The sequence below is a fragment of the Amblyomma americanum genome, chromosome 1 (genome assembly GCF_052857255.1).
Source record: "Amblyomma americanum isolate KBUSLIRL-KWMA chromosome 1, ASM5285725v1, whole genome shotgun sequence".
In the NCBI taxonomy this organism is placed as follows: domain Eukaryota; kingdom Metazoa; phylum Arthropoda; class Arachnida; order Ixodida; family Ixodidae; genus Amblyomma; species Amblyomma americanum.
Window position 1 is genome coordinate 62,643,792 of NC_135497.1, and position 9,735 is coordinate 62,653,526.

The 9,735-nt window shown below is 49.3% G+C and overlaps 1 long non-coding RNA gene across 1 annotated transcript; it reads right to left on the reverse strand.

The window, feature by feature from the left end:
- Nucleotides 1-3,011: 3,011 nt before the first annotated feature.
- On the reverse strand, nt 3,012-4,435 carry LOC144133100 (uncharacterized). The gene is made up of 2 exons (XR_013314987.1): nt 4,295-4,435; nt 3,012-3,193 (listed from the first exon to the last, which is right to left on the reverse strand). It is a non-coding gene; the product is annotated as an uncharacterized LOC144133100 (long non-coding RNA).
- Between the last annotated feature and the right edge of the window lie 5,300 nt (nt 4,436-9,735).

Below are 9,735 nucleotides of genomic sequence, written 5' to 3' on the forward strand. Positions count from 1 at the left end.
ACGAAGAAATTTTGAGGACACTGAAGACTGCTTGTGAAATCATGGAATGCGAAAGAATTAATGTTTAATCGTGGCCCTCGTGGATAGCTCCAAACGAAGACGCGTCCTTTGTTCTTGTTCCCAGATCATTAACCGCCGCGGTGGCTCAGTGGATAGGGCGCTCGACTACTGAGCCGGAGTTCCCGGGTTCGAACCCAACCGCGGCGGCTGCGTTTTTATGGAGGAAAAACGCTAAGGCGCCCGTGTGCTGTGCGATGTCAGCGCACGTTAAAGATCCCCAGGTGGTCGAAATTATTCCGGAGCCCTCCACTACGGCACCTCTTTCTTTCTTTCTTCTTTCACTCCCCCCTTTATCCCTTCCCTTACGGCGCGGTTCAGGTGTCCGCCGATATGCGAGACAGATACTGCGCCATTTCCTTTCCCCAAAACACCAAAGCGTGCTTGTGGCCTCGAGCGCGTTTGGTTCGCAACCTAGTGGTTGTGTCGAATTCTGCCTAAGCCTCTTATCTTCTTTAATCGAAACGATGACCCCACACTGAATTTCCGTGACAATCCTTCCACACAAACCAAATCCACAGTGATTGCACACGCATGTAAGCTCTACGCTTGTCATGCTGTAGGAATTAAAAAAAAGTTACCAACAAGCTCTACAGACCGCCCTGAATTGTGTAATCAGGACATGCAAACAAACACAAAACGTAACATGGACCGAGGTGCTTAAAGAAATGGCTTGGGAAGGTTGTTACTTACCGTTTTGGCCATGACTCTCTCGACCAGGTGGTACATCAAAACTTCAGCAGAAGAAAGTCAATGGACGCAGGGAACTGGCTAACCAGATGCAGCTGATGACAGACAGTAGCGAGACAGCCAGGTCCTGAGGAGCTTAAAGGATGCGGGAGACGAGGGCAAGGTGTATGGGGGGCGATGGCGGTTACATGGAACTGGCTAAGGGAAAATCTTCCTTCATTGGCACCGCCGAAGATGCAAGGGATCTAAATCTAGCTCAGAACGATCTCCCATGGCTCCGGACCCTGGTTTTAAAGACCTAGAAACCCGGCCCACCTCTTGCATCGGCCAATCAACAGCAAACTAACCCATCATTGGTTTACAAACTTCATGGCACGCCCTCCAATTTCGGCAAGGTTCAAACCCTCTCCCTGAAATACACAGCACATCTAAATTGCTATAAGAAAATGTAATTCCGGGAACGAACCCTCGAAATGCTTGGGCCAACAGGTTTACGTGCCACGCCCCATTCTTCCACAGTATTACTCAAACTCTCTCCCTTAAAAAGTAAAAAGAGAAACATATGAAAATACATCAAAACATTCCCATGCGGCTCCCAGCTTTACGCCAATTACCGATATTCAACCGATCGCTACCGCTGCGAGTAGTAGACTACTCGTCTTCGGGACGACTGTTGACAGGCGTCCCCGCAAAATCTGGAAAGAGGCGCCAGCCTGTCGTTGCTGCCTCTGAAAACGCTTCAGCGTTTCGTTAAGCAGGCCCGCTTCTCGGGACCCGTTGGTATGCCCCATCCTCTGACTTCGACGCCGTCGCGGCTTAGACGCGGCGCCTGCTTGCCGCGTCCGCGCTGACCATGCGCTATGCTACGCTATCACTGCGGTGGTTTCCTTAGACGGGCGAAGGGGGGCGGGCGGTTTCGGGGAAAACGTCTTGGCTCCTTTCCTCTGGCTCGGTCTTTGCCTTCGCCGGTCTACGCCCGCTTGCCTCGCCATGCACGCTTCCTGCTGACGGGGATTAACAGGGAAATCGCCGCATCTCGGCGCCGGGCTGTCGACAAACCCTCGGATGGTTCGAACCTCGGTTTTTTAAGCCCTCGTGTTGAAGACATCCGGGTCAGTGGCTGCAAACCATGGATGTAAGAAGCGGGAAGTGTCCCCAGGGAGCGATTAACATTCTTCCCTGTCTGTTGGATGTGCCACGACTCAAGTAGAAGCCTCCTGTGCGGGTTAGCTTCGGTTTCCAGTACATTAGTGCCGTCAACGTCCATTCGGTGGTCGCATGCCTCGCAGTGTTCGGCCGTAGCGATGCGGTCACGGTTCATTTGTCGGACGTCCGCTTTGTGTTGCCTCATTATTTCGGCGAAGTTCTTCGTTTCCCCTATGTACGATTCCGGGAAGACCGAGCAGGACATTTGGTATACAACCTCTTGGGCCCTTTCTTTTGGGTGACGGCCGTTTGGGGGGGGGGGGGGGGAGGAAGAAGGCGTCTGATGGTGGTAGTCGTAAAGCCACTCAATAGACTGTGCGTTGTTAGCACCCTTCTTTACCGAGAATGCGTGCCAGCGGCTCGCTCACGCCTTTTACGTATGGAATGCAAAACGTTTCCACTTCTGGCGTGTGTTTCTTCCATGCACATGCACATGTGTTCGCCCCGGCTAAACCATTCTTATTTTCTGAGAATTGAAAATTGTCCACCCACCCCTTCCACCAATGCAGACACCTTTGCTGGGCCTTCGAAGCTGATTTCCCGGACTTGGCCGAATCACCTTTGACTAGGGAACAGTAGCACCGTTAGTGCGTGCCTTTCAGTGTCACTTTGTACAGCGCCCAGAAAAAAGCCTAACTAAGGCTGTCCTAGCACAGAAATCCTTCAGTGCCCTATTGAAAAATCTCGTATATATGTGTTAATGTGTCTCATATATACGCAATTATTGGATATGTGTCCACATATATGGTCGTATGAATACGTGCTCGTATGGCATACGCGTTCTCTCCACGTATGGCGAAACACATATATATGGGTGATACGTGCCTCATATATACGCTATTGGATATGTGTCACTCCCGTCCCTCGTATATACGAGGGCCACGTAACCTTCGTACAGATACGAGGGCCTCGATTTGGGGATACAATGGCCTTGCAACACGTACTCTGGTGTACAGTTAATAGCTCTGAATATGTAGGCTACCTGAATGAACTTGCAACCCTTCAGTGCAGCAAATGCTGCATCTCAGCACTAAATGCCAGGCTGCAGTCAATGAAATAAATTTTCTTGCTGCCTTTATTTTATCATTTTTATCTGACTACAGTCATTGACTACAGGGGCAGGTGCAGATGATGATTACTTGATGTCCCTCAGCATGTCCGCCAGGTAGCAATTCAACTGCTCTGCGCATTTTCTCATCCTCAGCAGCTTGTGCAGCTTTGATGTATGCATCAAATGCATCTGAAAGAGTATTAATCATGACAAAATCGAAGACATGCAGGTGCTGTAAAATAAAGGTATTTAAGTCATGCACACTTAAATAAACAAATGCCTTTGTCAGTCAGGAAATGTACCTAAATAAAAGAGGCTTACTGCCCACAGCTGCTAGTTTTTCTGAGCTTATCCGAGGCTTCTGCATGGCACCAGCCTTAAGGAATTGCCGGCATACTGAGCCGGTGATGCTCCTTCCCTGAACGCTCTTTCCCCTAAGGCTCTTCGGGGAAGGAGCATCACCAGGAAGGAGTGTCACTTTTGTGGGGAACCCCACAAAAGTTTTGTGGCGTCCTTGCAAAACAAAGTCTCGACCTTGGGAAAGAAGCCAGCGCCACCGCTCTGCACTGACAATTTCCGTTCCCGAGGTGGACCTGCAATAAAACAGCTGCAAATATGCTTTGTATAAAGCCCTATAACAGGTTGGGGAGAGTTATATTTGCCACATTAAAACTGCTAAAATCCTATTCCTCAGGACTCCTATAAGTAACATTACGAAAATGGCAGTTTTCCTTGCAAACGCTACTAATGATAAAACATGACACATCGCTCTCTCCTTCGGAGTGAGCAGCGCGATGGGCCACCAGGTCACGTTTATATGCAATCATATAAGCTGCCTTTGACAACAGAGATGAGCCTTTTTATCTTTACTTCAGGCTCCACTGCACCCTGGCAACAGTAATGCTGCCAAATATTCGGAAGCACAGAACTAACAGATGAAAGATTATGAATATTTAAAACACAGCAACTAAATCTTAGCACAAGAGGCTGTGCTAATTAGAACATGAAAGGTGAAAGGTTGTGGTCATGGTCTAGTGATCTAAGACTTCATTAAGCAAAGCTGCCCTGAGCTGTCACAGGTTCAAATTGTGCCTGGGGCTCCTGTGCAGGCAATGTTTTTCCGCTCCATGCCATTTGGATGGAAAGTTTCACGTGTCTGAGAGGTGTGCACTGATCCTCAGCCCTATACGTTTCCACAGTTTCTAGATTGTTTGCCTGCAGTTACCCAGAACGAGAGCTAAAAGCATTTCAAGCTTACAAACTAGTTCTAAATATGAGAAGCCATCGTACCTGGCCATTGACCTCAGCAAGAACACCTGGATTCCATGGTGCAGCAGGACCCATGCTAGTGGAAGCCTGGAAAGTGTGCAAAGTGTTCGCATTTGCAACAAGAGTAATGTACAGTGTCGGTGAAGTCTTAAGGCCAAAGGCTTTTCGCTTCAGCCGCATAACACAGCCATTACAGGAATATTAAAGACCAAGTGACCTTGAAATGCTAGCAGGTTTCTTCTTGCGATACAGAAGCTTCCTGCTTGACTACAGTTTTGAATGATCCGCTACATGAATTATTCTAGGAACATTGATTTCACTGCAGCTGAATGCTGTAGCCTTAAAACTTTTGACCTATACTGTACATGGTACGTTAAAGGGACAGTGAGGAGAACTCAATCAAATTTCTTTTGTAAGCAAAATCTGATAGTTCAGCATTTCATGGCTTTGTTGCCGCTTGTCCGAGAGCGAAAGATGCATTTATTTCAAAGAAATTTGCATTCGGAGTTGAAAAAGTTTTTCCCGCCACTCCGATTCAAACTCGGGAACTCTTATGACATCACGGCGCACTCTTATGGCGTTACAGGACGCAGTGACGTGAAACATGACGTAAACGCAGACTCCGTGATTTCTCGCGGCTAACGGTGCGGTCTAGCAGCAGCCAAAATGAAAGCTACCGCCGCCACACGTTGAAGGCATCGATCGGGGGTCGCTACCATTGCATCGCTTACGTTTGCACCAGCGTCTTGCCAGCGTTACGATGGATCCCGAGCCCGATGACAAAGTTTTCGCAAAAACTCCGGCCTGCATTTCAGCGACCTCTGCCCCACAGAGCGTGCGATGCCTTTGAGGGAGCACGGTTAGGCGCCGGCGGGTCGTTCCCCCTTCCGCCATGAGCAGCCGTTGCAAATTAAATATCATAACCCCAGTGCGGGGAGTCGCGAGGGGCCAGGACAAGGTCAGTGCGTCGCGCCCATCGGAGGCTGGCAGGGGCTTTGGGGTCAACAGATTGTGATTCCTTGAACGGCGCGGTTGCACGGTGCAGAAGACGGCGTCCAGGTCTCCCACGGTTGCAAGGGCAAGGTTATTTATTTTTTTGCCACAAAAACGGATGGGTACTCAAGGGCGCTCGCATTTAAAGTAGGCAGCTTGAAAGTAAAGCTGACGCTTCAACGGCTTCTGCGCGTTTCTGGAGGTACAGGGTCCACTGGATCGGGTTCTCTCGCCCACTTGCATGTACCTTCAGATGTGTACTGTGAATGGATTAAATTAGCCGAGAGCTCGAAAAGAACAGCACCGCCCAGCGAAGCTATTGAATTATGTCACAACGCACACCTCGCCGCGGAACCGTATCAGTCTGGTCTGGCTGGCACAGCTGGCGCGCTCGGCGCGAAATAGAGACATGCTCCAAGTCTCCGCCAGTGTGGTCAGAGTGCGCCTAAGCTGCCGAACGCGTCACCGGTCAAGCGCAGTTGGAGCATAGAGGGTCTCGCTTTGGGCGACGTGACGTTGGTGTGCAGTGCGCGCGCATGCGTTACGCCAGGCTATAAACGCGCATTAAAGGGACACTGAAGAGAAATTGAGGTTGCCTTGTATCGATAGAATACAAGCTCCTGATCACAAAAACGCCGCTCTTAATTACTGAAAACAAAGCTCTTGTAAGGCAGAAAATAGCAAGAACCAAAATACAGATATCGCCAGCACAGGCCAATCTCGCAAGTACAAGCGTGGCGACGTCATAGGACAAGAGACGGAGGAATTGGAGGAATTTTCCTTTCTACATGGAAGCCACGAATCTCTGAGGCTGACAAAGGAATGCTGCGCGGTTTAATATTGAAGTAAGTTTTGTTGTAAAACCTATAGTGCACCTTTATTGCACAAGGAAGACAGACAAAAGACAACCTGAATGTTGGAAGCAAAGAAAACCGATGCTTGGCGGCGCCACAGGCGGCCAGAAAGTTTCGATTTTTTATGGCGCTTCGCGTCTATGAGCTTTGGTTTCCCCGTGGTATTGTTTTTGACGCGCCTCGATTTACGAGCGCCGAACAGCAGAGCAACTCCAAGTGCCGCTTCAAGTGCTAATTTAGTTAACCTTTGAAGGAGCCTGTTAAGGCTGGTCAGATGATCGCCACGGTCGATGAAAAACGAAGGTGGCACGACGGTCGGTGATCGTACAAGGCAATTCGCTGTATAAAGAGCACTTGTGTCGTCGTACGCTCGCCCGGCGAAACATTCCCAGCTGTGCCAGTCAACTTCAAACTACTTTACGGAAATCATTTATTAGGGACGGGAGACAAGGTACAAGGCAGTTAAAAAAAATTGATGGCCTAGCTGTGTTAGGCCAGGATATACGTAGCGAAAGCGCGGAGACTTCTGCATCGGAAGAGTACATTCACTAGATGCGCCTTTATTCATGGTTAAATCTTGAGCCGTCGTGGCGGAGTGGTAGAGTCTCCGCCTCAAACTAGAAAGGCCCTTGTTCGATTCCGAGCCTCGGCACAGGTTTTTTTTTTTTCAGTGAGTGGGCGGGGGGTTTCAGTGGCCACGATAGGTGCTGCCACTGAATACGACGGTTAGCGATTAAGCGCAGGCTCTGTTAAGGTGTGTTTACACTCCGGAGTAATGCGCGCGCGCGCTGCATGGCGACGTCACGTCGGCCAAACCGAGACCCTCTATGCTCCAACTGTGCTTGACCGCCGACGCGTTCGGCAGTTTCGGCGCACTCTGACCGCACTGGCGGAGACTTTAAGCATGTCTCTATTTTGCGAAGGGTGCGCCAGCCACCGCCGGCCCGGCCAGACCGATTCAGCTCTGCGGCGAGGTACGTGTTGTGACGTCATTCAATAGCTTCGGCAGTTGGACGCAGCTGTTCTTTTCGAGCTCTCGGCTAATTTAATCCATTCACAGTACACATCTGAAGGTACATGCAAGTGGGCGAGAGAGCCCGATCCAGTAGACCCCGTACCGCCGGAAACCCGCGGAAGCCGTTGAAGCGTGGGCTTTACTTTCAAGCCGCCAACTTTAAACGCAAGCGCCCTTGAGTACCCATCCGTTTTTTTGGCAAAAAATAAAATAAATAACCTGGCCCTTGCAACCGTGGGAGACCATGATGCCGCCTGCTGCACCGTGCCACCGCGCCGTTCAAGGAATCGCAATCCGTTTGCCCCTAAGCCCCGGCCAGCCTCCAATGGGCGCGACTTACCAACCTTGTCCTGGCCCCTTGTGACTCCCCGCACTGGGGTTATATTTGATTTGCAACGGCTGCTCATGGCGGGAGGGGGAAACAACCCGCCGGCACCTAACCTAACCGTGATCCCTCAAAAGCATCGCACGCACTATGGGGCTGAGGTCGCTGAAATACAGGCCGGAGTTTTTGCGAGAACTTCGTCGTCAGGTTTGGGAACGGGATCGATCATAACGCAGACAAGACGCCGGTGCAAATGCAAACGAAGCGACAGTAGCGACCCCCGATAGATGCCTTCAACGTGCGGCGGCAGTAGCTTTCATTTCGGCTGCTAGACCACACTGCTAGCCGCGAGAAATCACGTCTGCGCTTACGTCACGTTTCACGTCAATGCGTCCTGTAACGTCATAAGAGTGCGCCGTGATGTCATAAAGTTCCCGAGTTTGAATCGGAGTGGCGAGAAAAACTTTTTCAACTTTGAATCCAAATTTCTTTGAAATAAATGCATATTTCACTCCCGGACAGGCGGCAACAAAGCCTTGAAATGCCGAACTATCAGATTTTGCTAACAAAAATAATTTGATAAAGTTCTCCTAACTGCCCCTTTAACAGAGCCTGCGCTTATCCGCTAACCAACGTATTCGGTGGCGGCATCTATGCGCGCCACTGAAACCGCCCACCCACTCACTGAATAAAAAAAAAACCTGTGCCGAGGCTCGGAATCGAACCAGGGCCATTGTAGTTTGAGGCGGACTCTACCACTCAGCCACGACGGCTCAAGATATAACCATGAATAAAGGCGCATCTAGTGAGTGCACTCTTCGATGCAGAAGTCTCCGCACTTTCGCTACAATATAACCTGGCCTAACACAGCTAGGCCATCAATTTTTTTTTAACTGCCTTGTACCTTGTCTCCCGTCCCTAATAAATGATTTCCGTTAAGTAGTTTGAAGTTGACTGGCACAGCCGGGAATGTTTCGCCGGGCGAGCGTACGACGACACAAGTGCTCTTTATACTGCTAACTGCCTTGTACGATCACCGACCATCGTGCCATCATGGTTTTTCATCGACCGCGGCAATCATCTGACCAGCCTTAACAGGCTCCTTCAAAGGTTAACTAGCACTTGAAGCGGCACGGAGTTCCTCTGCTGTTCGGCACTTGTAAATCGAGACGCGTTAAAAACAAAACCATGAGGCACACAAAGCTCATAGACGCGAAGCGCCATAACAAGTCGAAACTCTTCTGGCCGCCTATGGAGCCGCCAAGCATCGGCTTTTTTTGCTTCCAGCATTCAGGTTGTCTTTTGTCTGTCATCCTTGTGTGATAAAAGTGCACTATCGGTTTTAAAACAAAACTTACTTCAATATTGAAACGAAAACCTTCCTTAGTCAGCCTCAGAGATTCGCAGCTTCATGTAGGAAGGAAAATTCCTCCAACGTGGCGTCTATTGTCCAATGACGTCATCACGCTTGTACTTGCGAGATTGCCCTGTGGCGGCGATACCTGTATTTTGGTTCTTGCTATTTTCTACTTTACAAGAGCTTTGTTTTTCAGTAAGAGTTGCGTTTTTGTGATCAGGAGCTTATATTCTATCGATACAAGCCAACTTCAATTTCTCCTCAGTGTTCCTTTAATTGCATCTCCAGGGGATTTTAAAGCACTTTGAGTTTACTATCACATTACACTTCTTGAACCTTGTCTCAGTTGCAAGATATAATTCTGCAAAATAATGAAATGTCAACAACTAGAACACAAACAAAAACTGCATTTCGACCACAAAGCCATCGCTAAGCAAAACTGCTCTGAGCTGCCACAGGTTAAAATTGTGCCTAGGGCTGCTCTGCAGGCAATTTTTTTTCTGCTTCATATCGTTCGGACAGAAAATTTCCCATTTCCGAGAGGTGTGCAGTGATGCTCATCCCCATGTTTCCAGTTTCTAGATTGTTTGCCTGCATTTATCAAGGATTTGAGCTAAAAGCATTTCAAGCTTACAAAATCATTCTTGTAAGATTGACAATTGGGCTTTGATGCACCAGCGCCCCGTGCTGAAGAAGGAGCAAAACACAGGCGGAAGACGAGGCTGACAATGTTCAGTTTGGCGCACAGGAACGCTTGGCTACCGAGGTGCGCTGTACTAGCAAAGATTGTGGCCGTCGACACTTCTTGTTAGCACTGTGCACCCAGCCTTCCACAGGTGTAAAGACGCAAATCAAACAAGAAGTGTGGCCACAACCTTTGTTAGCACGGTGCACCCCGGTAGCCAAGCGTTCCTGAGC